Consider the following 14313-nt stretch of genomic DNA (forward strand, 5'->3'; position numbering starts at 1 on the left):
AGTGTGGGCTTACCATATTCTGGGCAATTCTCAAGACAGAGGGTGTCAAAACATGCAATTCACTTTTATTTGTATGCTGAAAGGCTGCTTTCCACTGTTTTTTTTTTTTTTTTCTCTTCTGTTACAGTTGTTTGCTTGCTTGTTTTAAAAGACTAGGTGTCGCGTAGTCAAGGCCAAACTCGTGATCTTCCTGCTAATATCTCCCAAGTGCTGTGATCACAGACATTTTAAAATGTGCGCAGGCCTACTCTGCTATATGCCTACGGTCAGAACAGCAATGGGACAGAATAAACGACAAGGTATTAGGGTGTTGCTTCATTCTGCAATTCATTCAACAACTCAAACCATTAATCTAAGAAATAAGACCAGTACAAAACACAGAGCAAACAACTGCACCGCGACACTCCCGTCTACATCTGAGGCTTCTTCGTTAACAAATGGAAACAATCCAAAAACAAAATTCTGAGCAATGCCTTGCCTTGAGCCAGATGATATGACATTCATTTGCAACAACCGATCACTCCTTCCTGTTCTTTCCATGTAGGAAGCAGAAAGCGAGAGTTAAATTCAAGTCCTAATTATGCCCAGCCACCTGTTCTGTTTCATCACCATTTCTCATCACACTGTTAAGCTGGAACAAAGGCTGTGTGAGTGCAACTAAAAATGTAATTGTTTTTATTTAGTTATTTTTTAAGTTAGCACACAAAGTAATGGGTTTCATTATGCTAACTGTAATTGTGATGGTATCGGATCTGGCGTGGAACTCAGTAAAAGCAGTTCCTGGTAATTAGGCACACCAGCAGTGTTAGGAGAGTGGATTTCAATATTAGCTCTAATGATCCTGTTGTTTCATTCATTTGTTCAATAGTACACATTGCAGGGTGCAGTGACACAGGAAACAGGAATCCAGCAGCATCTTTAGTGCCTCCAACCCAAATAGTCACAGATGAACACTGGACAGTCTGGCTGAAGGGGACAGCTACACAGGCTTTGCCTATGAAATATACTTTGGGACTAAAGTCTGGTTACCTAGACTTTGATAGTACATATCTAATGGCTGTGCATATTTTATGCAGAATAAAGACTCTTCCCTCTTATTACAGACACGGAGCACATCCAGACCTGTCTTTGTTTTGTTGTGGCTGGTCTTCCTCCATCCCCACTTGGAGAGACTGCACACGCGTACCACCCATCAGGCTTGGGCCTGTTTTGTTTATTGTGCTAGGGATGGTACCCAGGGCCTTGTGAATGCTAACCAAGTGCTCTACCACTGAGCTATACACCCCAGCCATACCTGTCTTTCTGTCTAATCACCAACACAACAGGAAGCTTAATCAGTTCCAAAATTAAAATAAAGGTTCAAATCCCGAAACCCAATTTGTAGGTGTTTAAGTTTTGAAAGCTCATTACCTTTTGAAGAACATACTCATCGATTCAGGGTTGCAAAGAATTCATTTATTCAGGCAGAACAGAAATTTATATTGGGGGAATTGAATTCAATCCTTACATTATCACTATTCATCTTTGAGGAATTATAGTGACAGCAGATGTGAAAAAAGGGAGGTGAGCTTTCAAGTTTGTGACTGATGAGTTGCCACATCCAGTAAAATAAGACTGCAGCATAGAACTATTCTATTTTTTTTTTACATTTCTTTTTTTTTTATTTATTTACTATTTATAGTTTTCTGCCTGCATATACGCCTGCAAGCCAGAAGAGGGCACCAAAACTCACTATAGATGGCTGTGAGCCACCATGTGGGTGCTGGGAATTCTCTCAGGACCTCTGGAAGAGCAGTGCCCTTAACCCCTGAGCCATCTCTCCAGCTTCTCTTTTCTTTTTTGGAAGAAGAGGAACTGTTTCAGACAGGACTTCACTGTGTAGTGCAGGCCGGCCTTGATCCACTGCCATCTTGGCGCTAGGACTGCAGGCTATGCCTGCACATCTGCCACTGACTGCTTGGCCCTGTTCTTTACCTCTCTTTTCCACTTACACAGCTCTAGCTCAGTTCCTCTTACCCGACCCTGGAAAGAACAGGTTTCTGGACCTACAGGCTTCAATAAAGCCTAACTGGTAATGGGTCTTGACCCTGTGGGGTCAAACAACCCTTTCACGGGGGTCGCCTGAGACCATGGGAAAACACAGATGTTTACATTACCATTCCGAACAGTAGCAAAAATGAAGTAGCAAGGGAAATAATGTTACGGTTGGGGGGTCTCTGCAACATGAGGAACTGTATTGAGGGGTCTCGCCATTAGGAAAGTTGAGAACCTCTGCTCTAAGTGATTTTGAGTGAGGCGGCCCTCTCCCTGGCCATCTTGGCCTCCAATGAACTAACTTACTGATGCTGGTTCTCCCTTGGACGTATGCCCTCAAACACCCCCTTTCTCCTTATCTCTGCTCTCAAGGCCCAGCTCAAAGGTTTCTAGGCCCGCCCCACCCTCTGTTAATACCTCCCTCCCTCTGACCAGTGCACAGCTACCTTCTGCCTTGAATTGCCTTGTCCATGGTTCCTAATTCCCTGCTCAGAAACAAGGCTCGTTAGGAGAATCCCCCTCGCTCCTTTACATTGAGAAAGGGTGCCAAGACCCGGCTTCCAGGTTATCTCACTGTCCTTTTCTTTTTGACTGAGAAAAGCAGTAAACTATATACTCTGCAAGCTCAATTTTTAAGATCCTCCACTTCAGATACAAGAAAACCAAAGCAGGGTCGCTGGGTATATTCCAAGCTGTTCAGGAAAACCCCCTAGCGTTCCCAAAGTAGCACTGCACGCCTGCTCCCCTTTATGTCCTCACCTCTCGCTGCAAACGCTCGCACAGTGAGACACTGTCCATTACACGAGTCATTTGTCTTCATGCTTGTTGTGTGGAGCACAGCCTACTTCAAAGAACAAGTAGACTCACCTCAGAAAGTGTTAAAAGAGGCGGTGCACACGGAACATTGCCAGCAGTCTCCATGCTACAAGCTGGATCCCTTATGTCACTCCCCAGCAGCTTGGGGCTGGGGCTCGCCACACGCTCACTCTTACACATGTACACCACAATCCTGCGTGTTGACACGTTTGGAAGGGCAAACCTTTGACTGTAAAGAGCTTCACAGATTCAAAGGGAAGGAAATGTTTTATCTTAGTATAAAGGTCTCTGGTCGAGAATCTAGTATTCTGCAAAGATATATAGAAACGTCTATAAACTGTACATGGGCCTATAAACTGTGCGACTAAAATTCACGTACGTGGCAGCTATGGAGCGGGAGAACACCTGGCCCAATACTGGGGGAGGGAGGTCCTTTAAGTCACAGCTCTAGGGAGGCTTCCGGCCTCATTAATAGCTGAGCCCCTTTGACTTGACAATGTCACATAATCCCAACTTTCATTCACAGCAATGAAAAGTGAAAGTTCCAGTAAAAGTGAACAGAAGTTTCACTTTTTTTTTTTTATATATAATGTCCAGTCATATTAGGCTCTTCCCACATAAATGGAAATCTAAAGACTGTACAGTACCTCAAAACAAGTAAAAATTCAGTCACAAGCACTTTGTACAGAGGACTAGGGGATCTGTGACACAGGGAGACGTTATTAATTAGCAAGTATGGGGTCATATTCTCTCCCTGTCCCCATCCTGAGTAGAAACTATAAGGTCCCTTTTTTACCAGTCAATCACTTTGGAAAGTTCTGGTTTCAGCGCAACTAAAAATCTGGTAAGTGTAAGAAAAAAATAAGATCTCAATGCAAAGTTCTTACATTTGTATATTTATTGTGACTACATGGAGGAACCTAAGAGTCCTTGTGAGGCCTGGGGATTGAGATCATGGGTCATCGGGGCTGGAGCCAAGTGTCTTAACCTGGAGAGGCTATCTATACTCAGATAGCTCTAGACTGCATTTAATTAGGATTTTCATGTTGACTGTTTCCACAGATAAACATCAATATAATGCCTCCCACCAAAGGGCGGGGTTTATTTTTTCTCCTGATTTGAGCTGGCTTTGCAGCTTGCTTTGATCAAAAGGCTATGCAAGTGACTGTGTTCCACTTCTGAGCCTAGGCATTAAGATACCTGGCAGCTTCCGAATTCACTTTTTGGATCTAGCTACTATGTAAAGACACTTCGGTTAGAGAGTCACATGAGTGACCTATGTGGAGGCTTGTTGTGCCCAGTCTGGCCATCCCAGCCGAAACACCAGAAGGTGAGTGAAGTGATCAAAGGCATTGCAGTCCCAGTGAGTTCTGAGGTGAACGGAGCCACACAGGAGACCTCAGCCTGTAGCGGGTGGGCAGTAACCAACCAGCTGAGGACGCAGAACCTGGGACCACATCCTGTCTTCAGCAAATCCATTTCGAAGCAGCTGTACATTGTTATGTCTCCTAATAACTCTTTCAGTGTTGTTAAATGTACAGGGGTAAGAGGGGTAGAAAAAAACAAGGTACAGGCTGAAAACAATTTAGGGATGGGGGTCAGTGACACTAAATTGATCATTAAGCGTAAAGACCAGACTGGAAAATAGTCATATCGGGTTATATTTGTAAATGATTATCGATGCCGTCTATGGAGCAACAGTTATTATAAAAGTGATGTGCCCTTTCTTTCTGCCATGTATTGTAGACATTTAAGAAGAAACAGTCACAAAAAAAAAAGAAGAAGAAGAAGAAGCAGAAGAAACAGTCTCTAAGAGTAACACAGGAAGTAGATCCTCAACCTGACTGCGTTATTCAATGTCACGGCTGTGATCAAATGCTTGACAAACTAACTTAAAAGAGGAGACATTTATTTGCGTGTGGGTTTGGAGGTTCCAGCCCATGGGCAGCCAGTTCCACTGCTTTTGTGCCCAAGATGAGGCAAAACATTATGACAGAAAGCACTTGGCAGAGCAAAGACACTCAGCACATGGTGGCCAGAAAGCAGAGAAAGAAAAGGTCTAGGAATGAGAGATACACTCTTCAAAAGCACCCCATTGACCTACTTCCAGCTAGGCCACTAATAGCCACTCACCTATGAACTCATCGATGGATTCTGATGAATCTAGCACACTCATAATTCAATGAATTCCCAAGAGCCTCACCTCTAAACACTGCACTGGGGCCAAGCTTCAAGACACAATTTTGGGAGAGTCATTTTATATCCAACCCTAACATAGATCATTTACTAAAATCTACTTACAATTTACTTATAATTATACAGTGCAATCAAGGCTAACACCTCATATTCTTACAACTACACATGCTCAGTGTATACTGCCTACCCTCTGTATTTCAATCAAAGCCAATAGCAAAACTCCTAACCCTTTAGCACAGAAGGAAAAAAAAATACTTTCACCCCAATGTACTGACCCCTGAATTTTAACTGGCACTGACATTACAGCAGCAAGTCACATTATTATTAGCTGCCCTTTAGCAATAATAAAATTCTACCACGATCAGTGTAACTAGAACAGATGGGAAGCATGGGCCTAAGTTCTATTTCACACGAAAATCAGAAATACAGCATGCCCTTCACAAACAGTTCACTCAAAAAACTAGCTGTGTTTAAAGATAATGACTCTGTTCTTAAAACTGTTTAAGGCTTAAATCTCCTAAAACTTAAAGCTACAGGTATAAAAAAAAAATTCTAATTCCTGCACAGTCCAAATTGGTCTATTAGATTTTCCTTAATATTTTCACTTCCATTTAAACATCCATACAATATGTATAAAATAAGAATCTTCCATGTGAGGTCTTTTAACAGTTCCCTGTGAAGGACGTCAACTAAAAAACGACCACCAGGCTTTAATGAAGCATTAAGGAAACCACCCCCAGGTGAAAAATGGCAACAAAAAACTATTGTCTCTTAAAAATAAATACATAAAGCAAGTAAGAAAACATTGCACCCTACCCCCAGTTACACCTTAATTCAGGACAACCTTCTCACCTTCAAAAAAATAAAAATAAAATAAAGAAAGAAAGAAAAGAAAAACAATTATACCTTTACCAAGACAGAGACAGGCATTATTCAGTGACCCAGACACTCAGTTGAAAGTGCTTTACAGAGTGTAACGAGGCTCCTCTGTCCTCGGTGTGTCATTAGTCAGTTACCAGCACATAACCACCATTTAAGGCTGCGTAGAAGAATGTTATTCATATATACAGTGGGAATATGGAATTTCAAGTATTTCCCTCTAGTTTTTTTTTTTAAGTCAGAACTGCCTCCAGGTACAAATCACTAGTTCACAAATATATATATGTGTATGTGTGTTCGTAATAATAACGCCTCAATATTTATTGATTGATTGCCTAATTGATTGACTAGACAGAATCTCAGTATATTGCTGCCCAGGCTGGCCTAGACCTCTTGGGCTCAAATGACCCTTCTAGCAGGGACATGTAAGTATCTGCCAGGCCCATTTAGCACCTTAGTTTCCACCCGTATGCTTCATGGTATGCCAACGTGTCAAGCTGACACACCACAGGAAATCACTTTAGAAGTAACAGAAAGTCGTGGGTCTACGCTGAAAGGATGGCTAGGAAGCGCCAAATATGATCACTTTTTTAGAGTATGAAGGCTCACGTTTGTACAAGCACACATGCACCTTTTTGGCAAACCCAGCTCTTCTATAGTCTCGTGAGTTTTTTGAGGACAGGAGATGTTTTACTCTTTGTCTTTCTCAAGGGCCTAAGAGAAGTGAGCAGCAAGGGAGAGAGGCTTTTATGGCTATAAGCATGGTTTAGAGATGGCCTTTCTTTACGGACATAGAGAAATAAGCCCTATAATGAATTCAGAAACAGAGTACAGTAAAAATAGTAGAAATATTTACTATGTTTACCAGTTTTACAAACTCAACTTAAAATCGCCTAAGTTGCTGCCATCTGCAAACCATGTGTCCACCGGTCTAGACTGCCGTTACTGCTAACCTGTTGCTGGTGTTGGCTGATACTGGGGGTAGAGACAACCTAGAGACGCTAGGAGAAAGACTGAAGCAAGTCCAAGAAGACATTGCCCGAGAAAGATGTACGAATGATACACAAGGCAAGGCTGAAGCCAGATCTTCAAGTATTACTAACTCTGCTTTCTGAGACAGGATCCAACATTAGAACTTCCATGTTTTCTTTTTATGCGTGTGTGGTATTCATGTGTATGCGTGTGTGTGCCTGTGTGTGTGTGTCATTCTCAATCCTTCTCTACTTTATTTACTAAGGCAGAGTCCCTCTCTGAACTTAGAGCTCACTAACTGAGCTGCCCGACTAGCCAGCTTGCCCTGGGGACCCTGCCTCAGCCTCCGGAGCGCTGGGATTAGAAGCTGCCATGTACTCTCAGTTTTTTTATTCGGGCGCTGGGGATCTGAACTCAAGACCTCATGTCTGCATGGCAAGAACCTTATTCACCAAGTCGCCTTCTCTCTGGTCCTATTCTATCTCCAGGAAGAACTACACAATGTAAAATGCACACATACAAGGATGCAATGCAAGGAAAAAGAAATGAACTAAAAAGGTCTTTGGGCAACCACAGCCATGGTTACAAAGTTCGCTTGTTAATGCTTAGGGAAGAGTCTACGAACCTAGCAAGCCCATTTACGTAATCATCTCAGACTTGATCTGAGGAAGCAAAACGACCTAGGTTTCTACTCCACAGAAGGTCAGAAGCTGTACAGCTTTCCCACCCACGACAGGCAGACTATGAAAAGCAGATCCAATAAGTAGAAAAGCAAGGGCAAACGGCCTACATCTCACAATCACCTCAAATCCTTGTTCAATCACTGTCAATAGTGGATGCTACTAATCCTAAACTCCAGACAAGAAGGATTAGACTGCACTGTTTCAAAAGAAACAAAGTATATAACATATTGTAGGACTTTTCCTACAAGAGCATGCCTAAAATAAGCATTAGCGCTTAATACACTGCCTCTCGACATTAGATAAATGAGGCAAAGGTATGCGCACACATCAGAAAGTCAACATTTGGCAGCACAGAGTAACAGACTTCTTTATTCTGCATTTGGCTCTTTCCTTCTTATGCATTCATAATTTCATATTCCTTGGCCTCCTTTTATAATATACCCAAATTAACAGTCTCCTCTCACGCGGCCAGTACCTCCCCACAAAGTCCAGATGTCAAACATACCAAAGCACACTGTCTCCTCCTGCACCATCTGACACCGAGCTCTTGCATCCCAAGATTCTTTACGTCTAGAGACAGGCACTTTTTCTGGTTTTTGGCAAGAAAAATCATATCAGAGGATCATGTCATTGTTTACAGAATAGTTTATTAATTTCTGTAATCAAACCCACATAGCAGAGGATCTCTGCATTACATTCTCTTCTGGGCAGCTCTCACTGTCATGTTGACATTTGAAGTTAGTCAGAAAGGAATTCCAGTAGCAAGGGAAGGACTTCTGTTCTGCACCTCAGGCCCACGTTGCTGAACTCATTAGTCACAGAGGCTCAGAGAAGCAGAAGAGGAAGAGAGGGGCAGGTGCTGGAGAAGCACCTAAGGGAGGAAGAACCTTCCTTCACCTCCAGGGTAAGCAATAAGAGGGTAGTTGGCACTAAGCTGCTACTACGCTATTACCAAGAACGCCAAGGTTTCCTATTAACTTTGAAGCACTGGCTAGCCAACCAACTGCTCAGCTGGCCAGTACAGGCAGGAGGGGGAGGCAGCTCTCCGTGACCAGGGCTCCGGCAGGCTGCAGGTGGCTGGCACACTTGTAATCACAGGACGGAATCTCAAGACAGTGCCGATAAACAGTAGCCTTTGCAGACACCCACTTTAATAACACATCTCCAACAGAAATGTGAAACGCACTGGCTTGGCCTTTTTTTTTTTTTTTTTTAATTGAAAGGAAGGGGCTAAAAAAAAAATCTAGTATTGGCACTATAATGTTTATGCTTCCCTCACCCTAATTTCCATTTATTAATTCAACCATCATGTAATTCATGTACACCTACTATGCACCTTATGAATTACAACTGTGGGGTCTCACTGTAAATGTGCCCCCTCCCCCGATCTACAAAATCACCTGGTATTCAAGCACAGATTGACCTGACATCCATAGCTCCTCTTCACTGCTGACGACTATTGAGCACTGTATCAGCAGTCTCTATGATGAGCTCTCGGCACTCACCAAGGGTTAAATTTGAAACAGTTATCAATTTGAAGGCTGAAGTTTCTGGCTTCACACTTACAACACTGAAATGATAGCCATAGGGAGCTAATTCATGTCCTAAAAGAAAATTTTAACAGAAAATTTCACTTAGGAATTGAAAACTCGGGTGGGGGGGTGGCACACGCCTTTAATCCCAGCACTTGGGAGGCAGAGGTAGGTGGATCTTTGTGAGTTCGAGGTCAGCCCGGTCTTCAGTGTAAGTTCCAGGACAGCCAGAGCTAAACAGAGAAACCCTATCTTGAAGGAAAAAAAAAAAAAAGGAATTGAAAACTCAGAAGAGATTTTTTAAAAAACAACAGAAGCTTTAAGGCTGTGTGAAAAAGTTAAAATGCATAAATGGAAATCAAGAAAACTGACTAAAAGCAAATAATCGTTAACTTAGCATAAAATACTTCTGTGACATAAAAGACTATGAAATATAAGAATCTTGTTTTTTCCAAAGTATACTTCTGCTCAAAATATATTTAAAAAAAGCAAAGCATGTAGCTATTTTCTCACTACTTCTAAGGAAACAAAGCAAATCAACCATATTTTCACAAGGAAAGCGATGAATCCCAGATTTTTTTTTTTTTCAAGACATGGTTCCTCTGTGTAGACCAGGATGTCATGGAACTAGCTCTGCAGTAGACCAGGCTGGCCTCGAACTCCGACATCGGCCTGCCTCTGCCTCCCGAAGGCTGGAAATAAAGGCCTGCGCGCAGGTACCGCTGGCGCCAAGCCACCGCTGCCCTCCCCCGCCCCCGACATTTTAAAGTTATCCATTTCTTCCATCTATTTTCATCTTTGTTCTTTATTATGAGTGAGGCTAGAAATAACCACCAGCACCTTTCTTATTTTCCTCTATATACTGGTTTCTAAAAAAGGGTCTTACTTTGTAGCCCTTACTGGCCTGGAACTCAAGGGCTGCCTCTCTGCCTCAGGAGTGCTGGGGGGCACACCTAAGCCTGCACTGTTCTCCTTTGATAAGCATTTTTAGTTTTTTTGTTTGTTTTTAATTTTATGTGCATTAGTGTAAAGGATCTGGGGTTACAGACAGTTGTGAGCTGTGATGCTGGGGAATTGAACCCTGGTCCTTTGGAAGAGCAGACAGTGCTCTTAACCACTGAGCCCAATAAGCATTTTTAAATGTGCAGTGGGCATCTGGTTGATGGGTAACTGCTGGTTCTGGGACACAAGTGCAACATCACAAACTTTCAGAAAGTTATTAACTCAATGCAATAATTTAAATGTAAAGTTACCTTAAATTGGTTCGGAGCCTATGCAAATAATCTAGCATTTTAATACCCAAACCTGTTGTCTCAGGACCGTAAATAACAAGAAGTGCTTTCAGCTTAGCTCAAAGGGCATGCATAAATCCGAGGAATGGGAAGCACACTGAGATCACTGGCCCAGTGAAATTACAACACAAGCAATACGGGCATGGTTAATAAATGACAATCTTGACTTTACCCCATTACTGATTGTATTATAAAGTCCTAGACTTTAATAGTGAAAAAAAAATCGTAGTATTTCTCCCTTCTGACGTGAGCTATCAAACCTCCAGAGGGCAACTGGCTGAGCAGAGATGACCCCCAGACCTGACTCTAGATGCAAGTGACAGTGTTAAACACATCCCTTCCCCAAACTGTAAACTCACCCATCCTACGGGAGACACAGGCTTTGAAGGAAGTCATTGTATAAGGACCATCCACGCCCTGTTCCCCCCCCCATTCTTCTTTTTATCGGGCGCCCGACCGATCCCTGCCTCCTGATTAAAAAGAATGTCTTATCAGACTCCCCAATCAAGGACACGGCTTGAAACGTCCACGTTCATCTCTCAGGCAGCGTCTGGGCTCGCTCTTAATCGCCTGGCCATCACACCCGGAAATGCAACAGCCAGCGCAGTCCACCGGTCTCATCTCAAGTTGTGCCCCACGGCGCGCCGAGCGCACGACCCCTGGACACGGCTGCCCTCTCGGGCCCCGGGCCTGCAGCTCACCCGCGCCCCGCGGCCACCAAGCGGGCCCGCCGGGGACCCGGCGGCCAGAGCGCGCTGCTCTGGGGGCCGCCAGCACCCGCTCGGCGACGCCAGGGCCGGGAGCCTCCGGGGACCGCGCTGCGCCGCAAGCCCCGGTCACCGCAAGGACTCCCGCGCCTCGGCAGGGCCGGCCCCGTCGGCCGCGGCCTCGCGGGGACGCCCCGAGCCCCGCATCCGGCCCTGGGGGGCCGTGCCCCGCCCCCGCCGCCCGCGCCCTCCCGCCGGGCCTCCCTCCCGCGCCTCCCGGGCGGGGGTCGCGCGCCCTCTCCCGCCGCGCCGCTCACCTGGCGGACCTCAGGCTCGCTCCATGGCCGCCCGCGCGGTGCGGTGCGGCGCGGCCCCGGCCGCCCCCGCCGCCTCCGGGGAAGGGCAGCCCCACGCCGCGCTCACCGCCCCCGGCCGCCGCCGCCGCCGCCGCCGCCACTGCGGCTCCCGCCCACCGCCGGCCCGGCCATTCCCCGACCGCCGCTCCCCGAGGAGCCGGCCGCTCCACACCCACCCCCGCCTCCGCGCCGCCTGCCTGTTGGTACGGTCCTAGCGGAACGCCCTCCTCGCGGCCAATCCCAGCGCGCACTCGGCGCGGCCACGCCCCGATGGCGGGTGGGCGGGACTACCGGGCTGCTCCGGACCGCCCTCTTTAACCCCTTCACTCCCACTCCCGCCGCGCGGAACTCCGCGGGCAGGGTCGGCGGCTTTCTCCTAGTCGGTTTGCATAAACTAGCTTCTGGCTTCTTTCTTACCTCCACTTTTTCTTTCCTGCAGTCAGCTAGGTGAAGTTTTGTTTTGTTTTTTTTTTTTTTCGGAAAAAAGAATTTTCTTCTTTCTCTCGCTCTTCTGCCTTGACTTCTCCTTGGAGATTCTGCCTAAAAGTGTCCTTCCCTGACCAAAGGAGGCCGGACTTCCCACCTTGGGAATCGCTCCAGCTTCGGGCCAGAGTATCTTTTTCAGCAGCGCTTGAGAAAATCCTGATTATTTTCTTCTAATAGCAGTTGTTTTAGGTTTATCCCTTGCGGGGACTGTAAGCCCTAAGAGGGCAAATCAGACGCGTCTTGGTTTCCAGTGCCCCGCACCCACCCACTAGACTCCTGGTGAGTGAATGAGATGCTCCTCCCCTTAACGTGTGTCCTTTCCACTCACTCCAGGCAAACAGCCTCTGCTGTGTAAGGCATACACTTATTCACCGTAGAGTCAGCTCACACATAGTTTGCCTGACCCTGAGATACTATGGTGTACATTCTGCATGGAACACGATTTGTAGGAGGGAGGATGGGGACTAAGCAGGCGTTTCTTTCAAGAAGGGAAGAAAGCATCTGACTTTTTTTTTTTTTTTAACTCTCCCTGGCTGTATGCTATTGGCTCTGCTATTTAATGTCTCTGAGATACGGTTCTTTGGAAAATGGCAGTTAATCACAATACCTACCTCTCGGGCTTCTGATGAGGCTTAAATAAAAAAAAAACGTGTGGAGAAAATACATTATTGTGTGAAGTTGGTCTGCGTGTGTGTGTGTGTGTGTGTGTGTGTGTGTGTTTGTTGAGCGATTTCAGAGAAACTATTGGACTTGACATCCAACCCCAGACAACCTAGTGAGGGAATGCAGCATTAATCACTACTGGAAGCATTAATCACTGTAAGCACACAGGCCAAGGCAGAAGGCTGTGTGTCAGCCTTTTACTGGATGGAGTTGAAAGGGTCTGGGGTCATTATCTGACCTTGGAATGCACAATTCTTAGGGAAATTGGCTGGGTGGTGATGAGAATCTGCCTTATTTCCCATCAAGAACACGGGTCTTCTTGCAGCCAGCTCTTCTTGCCAGACCAGAGGATCGTGAAACAAAAGAGGAAGTCCGACAGTTCCTCTGAACACTATGCCCCAAAGTGTCCCTTCCTCTCTGTCATTCTAGTGACACTGAGGATGGACCTGCCCCTGTCATTGCTCATCCTGAATCCTAGCTTCTGGCGGATGATGCCCCTCTGTGTCTGAGGATTCAGAGAAGGAGGGTTTGGTCCATGGGAGCAATCCAGTCAGGTGCTTACTTTCATGTCGATCCCATATATTGCTGTATAGTTTTCAGGGGGTTCAGAATCTCGGTGTCAAAGGCTGTCACACAGAACTAGACTGTCTCTCAGTTTTCCAGGCTACCTTACCCAAGTTCTCTGAGGCTGCGTGCAAAGCACCAGCACTGAGCCTAACCTTCCACGACAACAGTTTCTGTCCCTCAGGTCTGGAATAGCACTCACAGTCAATATAGTCTCAGTGTTGTGAGGGATGTGATCGTTTAAGTAAGGAACACACATGCCTAGCACACAGGAAGCAGCTGCAGGGAGGACAGGACACCCAAATTATGCAGCACAGACTCTGAATCAGAGTCTGGGAAGCGTGTGGGCTGCTGTTGTCAGGGAGGAAGGATGGAGGTGAGCAAAATGGGGGTGGGAGCGGAGGATGACAATATGAACACAGAGTTGGGCAGTGTTGTGAGAAGCTCTGACATCCTGAGCAGATAATACAGGGTAGATATGTTCATCCATTCATTTGTACATTCATTCATCTTCCGAACATATGGCAAGTGCCAGGCATCAGACTGAACCTCAACCATTTGAAGATGAAGAGGCCCCATCCCCCAGAAGCTTCAGGCTCAGTGGAGTTCCTTGTAGAAGCCAGAATACTTGTAGGGTTGTATTCCTTCCCCCAGTCATGGGGTGTGCTGTGGTTTTCAGTATCTAGGTAATCTCTTGGCCTTTCTCTTTCCTGCCCCCAAACTGCCAAGGTTCTTAAAGCCACAAACTATAACTCTGTGTAATGGAGCGCCTTCTCCAGGTACCTGTGTCACATGCAGCTCATGTAGTTGAAACCAGAGTCAGAAATGGGTTGCCCCCTCCCAGGAAGGGCAGTGGACCACCCTCAGCAGGGAAATATTAATAAGTATCCCCAGTGTGGACCTCTACCAGAGGCTTGCCTGTGGTTTGCACAATTCACCAGGAACCTTCCTGCTTAGCATTTCAGTCCCAGCAAACCTCCCTAGTACATTCTGTAAACTCCCCATGGGGCTCACCAGCTCCACTTACTCTGCCAGTGAGACTCCTCCCTCCTCCAGCCTCAGGAGTGCTAAACATCTCTCCATACACATTTGTCCTTGAGGTCTTTGGTGGGCTTTTCAGCTGTGCTTCTTTC

At 45.9% G+C, this 14313-nt stretch overlaps 1 protein-coding gene across 4 annotated transcripts in view; it reads right to left on the reverse strand.

The window, feature by feature from the left end:
• Positions 1–12133, reverse strand: part of Fam20b (FAM20B glycosaminoglycan xylosylkinase) — a 42523-nt gene extending 30390 nt beyond the window's left edge. Inside the window, exon 1 of one of the 4 annotated variants that reach the window (XM_060364495.1) lies at positions 11885–12133. The gene's annotated coding sequence lies outside the window, so the exon portion shown is untranslated. Of the gene's footprint in view, positions 1–13; positions 261–10763; positions 11062–11428; positions 11632–11884 lie in introns of those variants that run through there. The other 3 variants (XM_021660287.2, XM_060364494.1, XM_021660294.2) reach the window with 3 other exon arrangements.
• Positions 12134–14313: the final 2180 nt, after the last annotated feature.

Source organism: Meriones unguiculatus, chromosome 11 (genome assembly GCF_030254825.1).
Source record: "Meriones unguiculatus strain TT.TT164.6M chromosome 11, Bangor_MerUng_6.1, whole genome shotgun sequence".
NCBI classification, from domain to species: domain Eukaryota; kingdom Metazoa; phylum Chordata; class Mammalia; order Rodentia; family Muridae; genus Meriones; species Meriones unguiculatus.